We start from the raw sequence: 14,724 nt of genomic DNA, 5'->3' as shown, positions 1-14,724 counted from the left end.
TCCCAAGTCGTGTAAACTTATGTCCGCACCAAAATCTATACACAGATGTTTATAGTAGCTTTATTCATAATAACACAAAACTGGGAACAACCCAGATATTCTTTAATTGGTGAATGTTTAAACACACTTTGGTACATCCATGCCATAGAATGAACTATTGGTATAGGTAAAAACTTAGATAAATCTCCAAAGAATTATGTCGAGTGAAAAAAGCCCATCCTAAAAGACTACATACTGTATGAATCTGTTCATATAATAGTCTTGAAATGACAAAATTATAGAAATGAGAAGACATACATGTGCAGCCAAAAATCATAGAAAAAAGCTTGACATCACTGATCATTAGAGAAATACAAATCTAAACCACAATGAGATACCATCTCACACCAGTCAGAATGTCTATTATTAAAAAGTCAGAAAATAACATGCTGTTGAGGTTTTGGAGAAAAAGGAACACTTATATACTGTTGGTAGGAGTGTAAATTAGTTCAACCATTGTAGAAGACAGTGTGGCAATCCCTCAAAGACCTAAAGACAGAAATACCATTAGACACAGCAATTCCATTACTGGGTATATACCCAAAGGAATATAAATCATTCTATTATAAAGATACATGCATGGCTATGTTCATTGCAATGCTATTCACAATAGCAAAGACATAGAATCAACCTAATTGCCCATCAATTATGACTAGATAAAGAAAATGTGGTACATATACATCATGGAATACAATGTAACCATAAAAAAAGGATGAGATCATGTCCTTTGCATGGACATGGTGGCACTGGAGGCCATTATCCTTAGCAAACTAACACAGAAACAGAAAACCAAGCACTGCATGTTTTCACTTATAAATATGAGCCAAGTGATGAGAACTCATGGACACACAGAAGGGAATAACACACACTGGGGCCTATTGGAAGGTGGGAGGAGGGAGAGGATCAGGAAAAATAACTAATGAGTACTAGGCTTAATACCTGGGTGATGATGTAACCTGTATAACAAACCCCCATGACACAAGCTTACCTATATAGCAAACCTGCAGATGTACGCTTGAACTTAAAATAAAAGTTAAAACAATTATAGAAATGGAGAACGGATCAAGGGTTGCCAAAAGTTAAGGCAGGTTTGGAGGTGGGGTGAGAAAGGGGAAAGAAGGGAAGTGGGTGTGGTCATGAGGAGTTCTTGCAGTAATGAAAGTATTCTGTTTTGACTGTATCAATGTCCTGTCCTGTCAGCATCCTGTCATTCCATACTATGTTTTGTAAGATGTTGCCATTGGGGGAAACTGGATAAAGGGTACATGGGATCTCTTTTATTTTTCACAACTGTTTGTGAATGTATAATAGTCTCAATATAAGAAGTTCAATTAAGAATTTATATCCTCAGATCCCACTCCCAAAGATTCTGATTAAGCCAGTCAAAGAACCTAGGAATCTGTATTTCCAATAGCACCATATAAATTCTAATGCAAAGACCATGGAACACACTCTGTGAAACCCTATTCTATGCCATTTCAACAGAAATAGACAAGAAGTGTCCTTCTGATATTTCCAGTTCAAATTTAGTATCTCAAGATAACTTTTTTTAATTTTTGCTTTATATTTGTATTCTTTTTTCCATTAGAGTGAAAATCTATATCCCTGATAACATTAATGGATTTCCTTATTTGTTCAGTCCCACAATACACATACAATAATTTGAAAGTTAAAATACCAATATTATTCTAACAATAAGTCCAAGAACTAAAGTGTATGGTTACTTTACAGTCCTTAGACCATATCTCACAAAAATCAGTGGTTAGAATATTATGTTCAAAAGTTACTTGAATTGATTCTTTTTTCTTTGAGGTTATTTTTCCTGACATCTCTTGCCCCTACCCTGTTACAAGTCACCAAATTTGTTAGTTTCTGGTTTACAATTCTTTCCTTTTGGCAAAACAAATAATTTTATATATCCTTATGTTTTCCTTTTTCGCTACACAAAATGAAACCTACTATAATTCTTTTTCATCTTGCTTTTTGAACTTAAAAATATAAGCTGAAAAAATCATTCCATTTTAGTTTATAGAAAGAGTAACTCTTAATAAATATTTGCAAATTACAGTCTGACTAAATATTATCATTCAGGGACTAACAGCAAAAACAACAAACAAGCAAACCAACAAAAAATCCAGAAGGATCAAATCCAAATATTCGGCATTGGAACTCAGCTATATGTGTTTATCCTCTCCTCTATTCTATGAAAATTTTAACGCAGGTAACATCATGAGATAAATTGTAAGCAAAAGGCAGGACCATTTAAACTATGGGGTATCTTTTGCTGATAAAAACTTTCATTTTAAAGCTAATGAGTTTTATATTGTTTGAGTTTCATTTTTTTTTCAAAGATGCTAGTTGCTTTTCTCTTCAAAATGTTCAGGCATATTCTTCAAAATATTTTTTAGCCTACCATAGATTAAATTTTGTTTGTGTTTAACTTGCATCTTTGGGAGTATCTATTTCTGAACAGTGAAGTTTTCCTCTCATTCTGAACTCTAGGCCTATCTCAAAACTTTTCATGGTTAGTTTGCCTACCCTGGAGACTCTTCAGGCAAAGCTGCTTCATACAAGCCTCTCCAAGTAGCAGACCTCCTGGGAAAACATAAAGTTGCTCGCAGTTGGGGTGGCTAGAAAAGTAAATGATGAAACTTGTGTAGAATCAGTTTTGCATGGGCTTGCTTTGTCTCAACTTTCAAAGCAAAAGAGCCAGAATTTACCACTTGGATGCAAAATGTGTGTCAATTAACAGGAATATACTAATTTATCATAGTTGCTTAAAAAACCCTGGGCAGAGCAAGGAAATGTATTAAAACATCTATAATTGCATCTTTAATTGAATTTAGAGACATAAACAAATAATTTGATAAGACAGTAAAAATCAGGAATGTCACTCTATCTTGAACATCACTTGGTCAATTACAGGACCAAGTGCTATTTATGTAACATGATTATGTTACATTTGTACAGCCCAAATACAATTCTGTCAATTACTTTGAGTAGATGTTCATAAATATATACAGTAGTTTAACAATTAGATTCAGGGAACTAGTAGCTGTTTTATACTGATAATCAATGTAAACTATTTATTTCATATTTTGATCCTTTCCCACATTAGTACAGCTAACTTCAGATATATTTTGGAGCTAAAATCCACAGCAGCACATTTAAGTTGTGCAAGTTTGTCCAACTGCAGTCAGAAAAAGGCATTTATTTAGCAGGCATTTAAGTTACCCATAAAGCAGTAATGTGAGAGTGTGTGTGTGTGTGTATGTGTGTGTGTGTTTAGCCAAGAGCAGATGGGCTAATAGTAATAACAACATTTATTAAACTCTTTCATTAAATGCATTATGTTTAAAATCTCATTTAACCTTATTTTTCTGCTGAGCAAACAGGCTTAGAGAGGTTAAATAACTTGTCCAAGAAGTTGGACATGTCTTAACACAGCTTGTAAGAGGTAGTACTGAGATTCCAAATGCCTGAAGACAGCAAACACTCTGAGAGCCCCAGACAGGTCAGATTGATGACTCTAGAATAGATATTCTCTACTCTTTACTATGTTCATTACCATTATGCAATTTCAAAGGATAATTGTTTCCTAGAAATGTTTGCATATAAATATGGCTGGTTCTGAGGAGGAAGTTTTGAGAGATCCAATCTCAATATATCATATAGCTCAATTTCCCTGACCAAACATAGAAGAAGAGACCATTAAAATGGCATGCTTTATAGGAAAGCCAACCAACAAAAAGCTGAGGGAATTCTTCTCCATCTTTTTTTTACTAGAAAACTTTTCTAAAGTAGATCTACATGTTTTAGGCAGGATGTGGTTATTTTCTCCTATTACACTTGTCCCTATTACCATTGCAGTTACATTGCAATAACTGTGGTAGTTACTATAATGTACTGTTTAAGTCATATCCTCTTGCTCTTGTGTTGCAACATTATTTGCCTAAGAAAATGAATGGATATAAAGTAGAAACTGTGCCCAATACAATGTCTGTGACACACACATAAAAAGATATCTCCATTGGGCTGGAGCATGTGCTTGGGGAATGGAAGAATGGACTCCATTGGTAACAAGGAAAGCCAGGTGGATAAAGTTATTCAAGGAGTATGATGACAGGCAGCAGGTAGGGGCAGCAGATAACACTTCTGAAAGTTGGGCTCTGTCAGGGTGGTTCATAAAGGGGGCATAAGTAATCTAGACAGAGCATGCTGTCCACAAGTTTTGAAGCAAGAGACATCAAGCTTAGAATCATTGATTTACTTATTCATTAAGCATTCATTAAGTACCTTCTGTGGGACAGCCACTATACTAGGCGGTATAAGATGAATAAAACATAGCCTCTTCCTTATAACCTAGCAATAGAAGCAAAATCTGAACAATTACAATATAATGGGTTGTGTAGAACAGACTTAGACAAAAAATTTTATGAATCCAAGGAAAGTAAATAAATAAAACATGCTGGGAAGTCTTTACAAATTTAGGTAAATGAGGCAAGAGTTGCATGTTCCTTGAAAGGTTCATAGAATTTGGCCAAGTTGAGAAGAAGGCAAAGTGTTATAGATACAGGAATTGCTTATAAAAGAGGATGAAGGGATGAAAAAGCATCTTGTATTTGGAGAATGATAACTAATTCTAAGAGTTTAGAGTGTAGCATGTGTAGTGGAAGTGAATAGATATGTGACTGTAATGATAACCAGATGGATGTTCATAAAACACTTTGAATACCATCCTCCAGCTGGCAGGGAGCCACTGAAACTTTTCATCATGGGATTGGCATTTGATGGACATGCAGTTACCATGAAACTAATCACAATAAAGCTTCAGGGACTGTCACTTGCATAGACCCTTCCAAGACCCTGGAAAGATCCCAAGCAATGTGTTCCTGTGGTCATATATCTTTCCAAAATTTGTAAAAATAAGGTATAAAAAATCCTTTACTTTACAGAGGCTCTTCAAATTGAATAATATTCCGCCTTCTCAAAACTTGAATATTCTCCTGGCATGATCTTTAAGAAAGCTGTCCTTGACAATGGGATGTAGGATGGCGGAGAGGGGGAAGAGGCTGGTTGGAGACTCTTACAAATGTCTCAGAGATAATGAGAACTGAACTAAAGATGATCATGAGAGGGGGAAGTTTCTTAGGAGGGAGAATCAACAGGATTTATGAAAGATGGATACAGGAACAAAGTAGGTGGAAAGAGTTCTTGGAAGACTCATATTTTTAGTGGGTGCCTGGAAGGATGGTGTTACCATAACTGTAAACCGGAATATATGTTTGAAGGCTGAAAAACACTGAACTGTCTTTGGTAGGGGAGATGATCATGACAGAGGAGTGGACAACAGTGTTAAATACTTAAAAAAGAGATGGATTAAAAGGACAACTAAGGATTGTCTATTGAATTTGGTGATTAGGAAGTCACTGGTTACCTTAAGAGAAACAAAGACCAGGTTCATTGGGTGATGTTAATAAAACTCCTTTTCTATCAGGAAGCAGATTATAGCATTCTCTGTGCACTCTTTGCCACCTTCCTGAGTTCAAGGGCAGAACTTTAGGGAAAGGGTGAGGGATTATCTACCGAATCAAAGGATCCAGTGCAACTGAGAAGAAGGACACTCAGTGTGTAAGAAAAGGGATTCAGGCACAGGGAAATGAAAAGGCAACTCTGTAGTGGAGCTTGCGGACAAGGGCATGTTGGGATCAAAGCCCAGTTGCTTAGACACAAGGTGCTGGAAGGACTAGAAGTTAGGCTGCACTGACACCGAAGCACTCCAGCATTGCCACAGCATGCTCCCAATTCCCAGGGTGACTATGAGATTGTCCTTAGATTCCAGGGCATGGCCAGGCCTGCAATTTCTGATCAAGTGAGCTCAGCAATTCAGCAGGCAAGATGAGGGGATCAGGAAGAGCATAGCAGGAAGAAAGAATTTATGGTGGTGGAAGGGATGCAAATCAGCTCCTCTCTTCTTGATGATCTGAAATCTGAAGTCAGCACTTCCTAAACTCAGAGGGGAGATTCAGGCCCATTGCCCTTTATTTCTAACAATAGTACCATAGTCTTTTGAATTTATCATGTGATCATATTGAGGTATCAGGGAGGAAAAACTGGTGATTTTACTATAAAAATTCCTAAGGGGAATCAAGAAAGACATAGTATAGGTTTGGGACTATTCACTAAAGTACTCATAGCAGCAAAAACCAAAAGAAACACAGCTGGAATCATTTTATGAATTGTAGGCAAATTGCAAGATTGAATTCAGTCAAGATAATTGGTTTTTAAGTATGTCCTTTTCTCTTTCTCCTATTTGGTATTTTTAACATGAAGTCCTTTTAAATGTTAATAATTTAAATATCATTTAATTTTTTTAGTGAAATTGTTTAATAATTTGAGAATATAAGGATAGCTTTAGAGCAGCCCCAGCAGGAGAGGTGGTGGAAGCATTCAGCCTTGGAAGGGAAGGAAGGTGCTTCCATCTCTCCAGGGTGACTCTGGTCGATGCCTGTGGAGTCCTTTGAAAGGCCTTCTGTTTCAAGTTCCCCTGGCCGAATGCAAGGGGCCTGCACGCCAAGTGCCGTTCAGAAAAGTGTAATAAAACAGGCAGCAATCCAGTAGTACTGGATACAGTTTCTCTGCCCACAAACTCTAGGATTTAAGGAAAGTCGGAATCTGGAAAACAGATTGGACTGTCAGCCCCAGAGCCTGGTATTGAAAGATATTCAGTCTACTTTTTGTGAAAATACTGACTCATATTCAGCTCTTGTTAACTTAAAAAAATTACAAGTCTGCGTTTCTCTGTCACGTAATTTATGGAGCTAAATTTTTGGAACCTGGAACCAAGTAGACGGCTTTATATTTATCCCTATTAAATGTCATCTTATGATTTTGAATGAGGCCAAGTTTCCAGGCTGTTCAGTGCTCTAGGAATAGAGATTCAGCTATTCAGTATATTGTCATTTCTTCCAGATTTTTTGCATTTGCAAATATTATAATTATACCATGGTCACCTTTATCCAAATAACTGATTGAAAATGTGAGAAGGACAGAGACAAAGCTCTTCAAGTCCTACAAAATTTCCTGTGGGTTGGCATGGATTAATTAATGGAGGAAATGGAAGGAAAACAGTTTTTATGGAACATCTACTATGTTTCTGATACTACAAATAACTCTTTTCATATATTGTCACATTTCATCTTTAATCAGAGTTACACAGCTAGCAAGTGCTGAACTTAGATTTTGATTCTACATCTCTCTAAATCATGCTATTCCTAGTAAACCTTATTGTCTCTAATTAATTGAAGTTCTTTACTTGGTTTTTCAACCTCCTACAAGTCTACCAAGCTGTATTTTCTTTTAGCCCACATTTCTGCATCTTGTCCAAAGGAGATATGTGGCTGAAATCCAAATTTGAATTTATCTCAGAAGCATACTGAGAGCCGCGATTTGAACCCAGGAAGATGGTCTCCTCCAGTGCCTTTGGCTCTAGTTAGGCAAGCTTACTGTTCACTATAAAAGATGTAGGTACCCCAAGCTCATGATTCCTCTCCTATAATGCAAAACACTGTGTGTGTGCAAGGATTACACGGCCCTCATTGCATCACTTTGTGAAAATTGAGGCTAGAATAACTGGTATGAATGCTGACCTTCTGGATATTACTATTGTTGTGAGTAATAAAATCCTTTGTCTCTGATCTGAGTCTCATGTCTTTTTCTATGACACTGCGGCAGACTAACTTGTTAGCTTTTAATTAGATTAAAATCTTAATAGGGGAGAAAATGGCAGATGGGAGACAGGGCTAACATGTAGCTCCCACTTGGATATGCAGACTGTCTGGAGACTCACATTGTGAACTTTTGCTCCAAGAACCACCTCAGGAACACACTAGGAAAATGAAATAATTCACAGACCCTTTGAAAGACACACTTGCTGCTGCAAATGCCATGAGATAGATAACAAACTATGAATTATCCAAGTGTGAGAGGGAGAAATGTTGACTCTGAACACACATTTCCATGGGGAAACCATTGAATTACCAGGCAGAGACTCTTGTTCTTTACCCTTATTTTCCTCTAAACAAACAGAGTCTCTGTCTCTGTGTTGAGCTGCCTGGAGGTGGAAGAAGAGTGACACAAGTACCTCTGTGGCTACCACCACTGGGACTGTGCTGGGTCAGACCTGAAGCCAGCAAAGCATTGGGTCTTATGCAATGCCCACAGTACCCACTGCCTGGCTACCACCAATGTTCACTCAAGGCCCAAGCACTCTTCAGTTAGTGGATCCAGCAGGCTTATGTCCTTTTCTTCAGGGTGGCAAGCCACCCCACCAGCCCAGGGCAGGTCCAGAAATGCTAGGAGCCAGGGGCTGGAGTCAGGAACCTTAGGCATCCACTTGGTGTTCCATTCTACTGCAGCTGAGCTGGCACCCAAGGCACAAGACAAAATCCTTCCCACGCTTGCCTTTATTTTCTCATGCAGAATGAGTCTCGTCCCATGGCCACCACTGTTCCGGGCTACTGCTGATATTCACTTAAGGCCCAAGGGCTTTTGTGTTAAATGCTGCTAGGCATGGGTCTCTCCCTTCTAGGGTTGTGGATTTCCTCTGGATCAAGGTGGTTCAGAAATGCTATCCAGGAGCCAAGGCTTGGAATCAGTGATCTCAGCAGACTGTTTGTTATTCTGTCTCACTGTGGCTGAGCTGGTGCCCAAGATGCAAGACAAAGAGCTCTGCACTTTTTCTTCTCCTTTCTTCAAGCAGAAACAATCTTTTCCCCATGGTTTCCATAGCTGGAAATGCAATGGGTCACACCTGAATCCAGTGCTGCTTTGGGTCTGACCCAAGGCATCTTCCAAGTTTTGTCCGGGTACTGCTGATGTTTATTTGAGGCCCAAGGGCTTTTTAGCCAGAAGATGATGAATTCTGCCAGGACTAGGTCCTTCCCTTCAAGGCAGTGGGTTCCGTTATGAATCAGGGTGTATTTAAAATTTTCTTCCTGGAGCTAGGGCCTGGAATTGGCACCTCTGAACTCTGCCTATTTCCCTCATATACTGTGACTGAGCTGGTAACAGTAACCTAATTGCAAGACCAAGTCCTCTTTAATATCCCCTCTCTTCTCCTCAAGCAGAAGGAAGAAGTCTCTCCTGAAGCTGCAAGCTGTGCTACCTGGGGTTGTAGGAAAGGTGACACACTTTAGCCATCTCTGCTAGTATGTTACTAGGTCACGTGTCCCCTAAGTCCACTGGCTCTAAGCCCAGCACAGCACCAGGATTTGCCCAGGAATTGCACTCCTTGTGGCCTAGATTGCTTTTCAAGTTTATTTAGGACACCAGAAGGCTTTAGTCCTTGGTAGTGGGGCTTTCCACAACTCAGATTCTGTCCACTAGCTAGGGGAGGTCTAAAGGCTCCTTCTGTAGGTCCCAGCCAATTTCTGCCCTGTGTTGCTTTCTGCTGTTATAGGACAGCACTGAGTTCCAATCCAAAATCTCACAAACACTGCGCTTTCCCTCCCCCAAGCACATAGATTCTCTCTCTATGTCATTTGGTTGCTGTTAGCGGGATGGGGAGGGGTGGTGTCCACAGTTCAAGACTGCCTTTTCTACCCCTTCAGTGCCTCCTTCCTTGATAACATGTTAAAACCAGGTACTGTGATTGCTTATCTGATTTTGGTTCTTACAAACATGCTTTTTTGTTTGTGGATAGTGTTTTTGTGTGTGGATAGTTGTTCAATTTGGTGTTAGTGTAGGGAGGATGATTGCTGGAGGGTTCTATTTGGCCATCTTAATCAGCCTCTTCCTTCTAGACCTTTCATCATTTTTGACTGCCTCCATATAGAGAGTATGATTCTTTCAACTACTAGTAAACACCAAAACCAAAAAATAACGTGATATTTTAAGAGAGAGCTGGTTGCCTTCTGATGATCCAAATATCTCTGATGAACTGCTGTCATGTAGTATATCCCTGGTGTCTGCCTCTACTCTTCTCCACCTCTCTTAAATAACAAATAAAATAAATAAATGAGAATATCACTTCCTAGAGGTAGCCAAGAAGCTTAATTCTGGTTAAGAATATCTTGAAACAGAACTTCCAACCTACATTTGCAAAATAGATGAGCACCTCACTGAGTTGACTTGCTTGGTGCCCTTAAGGGATGTGGACTCATTTTGATGGATAAAATAAACATAGAGAGAAATCACTCAACTTGGATTTTTATTTTAGAGCTTGGCACGCATCTATCAACAACAGAACCTATCTAGTGCCAAGAGAAACAGGAGTTCAGGAAAAGGGCTGCTCTTTAATAAATAACACTTGTTTGAGAAAATCTTACAAGTTTATCAGAGAAACTATAGTTGTATAGTTGGCTCAGAAAAAGTGACCATTAGAGTGTACAAAGAATAATAATTTTATTTTAATAAACTGATTCTGAATACTGTGCATTTTCAGAATATGAGACAAAAGATTGTGGATTCTCAACAATTTTTAGTTGATTTTAAGAATGTTTTCCTGAGGTGTATGCAAGAGACGTACACTTAAAAGGTTGAACCCAAAGGTTTTATTCAAACTGTTTAAAATTTCATGCACATATCTAATCTCTTCTGAAATTTTCTGCTTAGCAGCTCAGGCGCAGGGTTTGTGTGAAAAAACTCAGTCCTTTTACTCAGGACACTGTGTGAAAAAATAGCCCAAATATGTGAGCTCCCAGGCAGGGTTTGGTCAGTGGCACATTGGGGCACAGATTTTAAATACGAGTGTATAGATTTTCCTTCTTTTTAATTTTGCAATTAAATTAATGGTAATAAGTGCAGAGAACTAGTTGGTGGCTGGTTTCAAATAAAGACAATATTGGCTGCAGCTGGGCCAATCCTGGCTTCTTCACCATAGGCGTCCCATAGACCAATAGTTCTCAGACTTCAGAGAACATCAGAATCCCCGGAGGGCTTGCTGTTTAGTCTCACACCCCACTTTCCCAGAGTGTCTGAGTCATTTGGTCTGGGGTAAGCCTGAGAATTTGCATTTTTAGGAGCATACTTAGAGAACAACTGCCCTGGTCCTTTTCTATGTGACGGAACTGTGCCTCTTGCCTCAGAGTGGGAACCTCATTAGAAAGAAAATATTCAGGTTTTTTTTTTCCCCATATCTGCCTCAGGGAAGACATGAACTTCTGTTTTCCTGGGGACCTTCCTTCCACTTCCTGCTGATTTTTGCTTTTCGTTGTATGCCTACGTTACTTAAGTCAAAGTGAAATCCTGCTATAACATATACTGAACTCAAAGGCAGTTGGAGCCCTTCATTTCATTTTTCTTCCTCCCATCATCTTTTCTTTCTTCACATGTGAAGCAATACCTACTACTTTTTGAGTGATTTTTCTGGACAAAATAAATTTGTATTATGCCTGCCTCTTCTGCACTGCAAACAAGTGACAATGTAAATTCCTTTAGGAGTGGGAAGGAACTAGTTTTTGTTTTGCTCTTGGTCTTTGTTTTTTTGTTTTGTTTTGTTTTGTTTTTTTGAGACAGAGTCTCACTCTGTCACCAGGCGCCAGGCTGGAGTGCAGTGGCGTGACCTCGGCTTACTGCAACCTCCGCCTCCCAGGTTCAAGCAATTCTTCTGCCTCAGCCTCCCGAGTAGTTGCGACTACAGGCGCGCGCCACCACGCCCAGCTAATTTTTTTGTATTTTTAGTAGAGATGGGGTTTCACCATGTTGGACAGGATGGTCTCGATCTCTTGACCTCATGATCCGCCCGCCTTGGCCTCCCAAAGTGCTGGGATTACAGGCATGACCCACCGCACCCGGCCTGGTCTTTGTTTATTGAATTTCTGAGTGTCGTATATCAACGAACTAACTGTATACCCTTTAAGACCAAGATCCCATTTGGACTTGTGTTTTTGGTAAATGGTTGCTCTTTATTTAATGATGGCCTTTTACCTGGCTGCTGTTGTACATTTTTCTCATCATGAAATCTTTGTCAGGTTATTCATCCCAATGTACCCATATTTGTCACATTTGATGTTTGTCATATTCAATTTAGCTTATTATTTTTATAAATCAATTAATGGCCATTGTGGAAGAGCCTAACAGAGTTTATGCTTTCAGTTGATTGATAGGTATGCAATGGCTGCTTGGAGCCCTGAAGGAGAAAAATTTTGACTGCATCTGAGCTCAGTGGGGAAGAATGCCAGCATCAGTTAGTTATGTCAGTGTTGGGTCTCGTGTCTTACATGGCTGCATGTGGATCCCATGCTGGTGGATTCTGGCCTGTTTTAATATCATATGCAAGTAGGAAAGATCAAGGAATTTGATCCTAAAATGTCAATAAGTACTGAAACAGTGATACAGGAATTAGAAGAGCCTCCGTTCTTTCATTGTAAAATAAGGATAATAACATGTATTTGGTAGATGATACTGTTAATCTAGGAAAGAGATTCAAATGAGGGGGCCATATTGCAATGAGAAGGTATATTGGAGAAACTGTGGCTGGAAGGCAGTGTAGTGAGGATGCAGGAGAGCCAGCTGGGAGTTCAAGCCCCACCTTTTCACTTACTAACCCCTTTTGCTTAATCTTGCTGGGTCTTAATCTGTTAATCTGTAAAATGATAATTTATTATTTCTTGAAGTTTTGATAATTAAATGAGTTACATGCAAAGAGCATGGCACATAAGTGTTCAATTAAAGAGGCTGTTATCATTGACTTGCTGGTGTTTATGATGGAAGATCTGGGAGAACTGCTAAAAATATTTGAAGATGATGAATGGATAAATATTTTCTGTGTGAAAAGACAATTCAGGCCAAAGGATAAACAGTATATAGTAGAGAATTACATTGAATACAAGAAAGAACCTTCTAAGAAGCAAGAAGCAAACAATGGGATGGGTTTCTGTATGGGGTAGTAAGTTACCTAACCCAAAAAATATTAAGAGAGACGCTGTGTAATTTTGGTCAGGCTGTGTGTGTAAAATATTTTCCCCTTTAGATAGGAGGTTGAAATGTATGACGTTGAAAATTCCTCAAGTTCAATTATACTGTAAATTCATGCCAGTGACTTTTGGAAAATCATCCTCTCTGCTCCTATTTTACATTATTCCCAGTGATGACTGGTATTCTGAAGGATTTTGATTTCTGTAAGGACTTAAGAGATTCCCATGAAGAAAAGTCATCAAGCCCAGTATTTAAAAAGAAATAAACAAAATGAAGCAACAGATATTCATTCATTTTCTTTGTTTGAAGCACAATCATAGGTGCTTTGCTTACCCAAGAACTCAAGTGGTGAATATACCCATTTAGCCAGTCCGAGATTGACCCTACTAACAAGAAGATATTCTAAAAAACACATCAGGACATGGCAATTGAGTCCAGCAGCCCAGGAAGAAGCACATTAGTGTGGCTGGATGTTTCTGGTACAGTGGTCAGCAGTGAAATGATTAAGAGTGTTGGCATTTAAGTGATCATAATTAGGTTTCAAAGTTAACAGCCCATTGAGATAAATAGTGGAAGTTCACACCTCTCTCAGTGCTATTGTTTATCAGACTGTCAAGTAGCAGATTCAGGAAGACAACATTAATGTGGCTTTGGACACTAATTGCCCAGAGCCAAGTTACATCCACCTGGGAAGGTCTTTTGGGTATTTGCTCAACTAAAATGTCAGGAAATACACAGTGCTGGGATTCTGCATTGCCTAATAGCATTCAACATTGCACTGATATTTTGATGCATAGAAAGCAAATGACACAGGAATGTGTTGTCATGTTGGTTAGGAATCTCCTGGTTTAATCATTTATTTGCCTCAGTTTCTCCTTTAAAATGGCAATGAAACTGCTCACTTAAATGAAATGGCTCCTGAGAGAAATGAGAAATTAAATAATTTCAATAACAACAATGACAACAATAAAAACCCCTTTGCTCATATGAGTTAGATTTCATAACCCATGTTATTGTCCTAAAGGAGTTATATGCACATTCTGTCAATAGGAAAACATTGAGAGCATAATTAAATTAATTTTCATAGAATTCTGATTCATTTTTTCACAATTAAGTTTACATGCATGATTGCTGCTGTCTGATGTTCAATAAGGGTGGAGACTGTAGTTTCAGTTTGCAAAATATTGATTTTTTTTCAAAAGACATTCAATAATTAAAGGCAGTGAAAATGTGGGGAGGCAAAACTCCTAAGACTTAAGAAAGGAATATGCTGCCACATCATAGCAGTGGTTGTCTTTTCATGAAGTAGTTTCCTCAAAGTATGAGGTAATTTGTAGTTTATTATTATCATCAACGTGAAATAATTATTGGACCTCTTTTAAAAATTTACATTGTTAGACAAACTTAAAGAAAACAATTTTAGCACTTCCAATTACTTACCATTTCACCTTGAACAGAGTTTTTCTTTGCTTTGCTCTTTTTTGCGTCTTTCCATGCAACAGGTTAGAAAGTGAATCATGAAATTCTGTTCATTAAAAACAATTATTTATTTTCATTTTTTTCAGCTTTTATTCTAGATTTAGGGGATACATGTACAGGTTGTTAAATGGATTTATTGCCTGAGGTTGAGGTTTGCAGTATGAATGATCCCATCCCCCAGGCATTGAGCATAATACCCAACTGGTAGTTTTTTAACCCTTGTCCCCCTCCCTCTGTCCTTCCTCTAGTAGTCCTCAGTGCCTATTATTCCCATCTTTATTCCATATG

This window comes from Aotus nancymaae, unplaced genomic scaffold (genome assembly GCF_030222135.1).
Source record: "Aotus nancymaae isolate 86718 unplaced genomic scaffold, 86718_ANA_hifiasm-v0.15.2.pri h1tg000020l, whole genome shotgun sequence".
Classification (NCBI taxonomy): Eukaryota; Metazoa; Chordata; class Mammalia; order Primates; family Aotidae; genus Aotus; species Aotus nancymaae.
Note: the sequence above shows the minus strand (reverse complement) of the source record.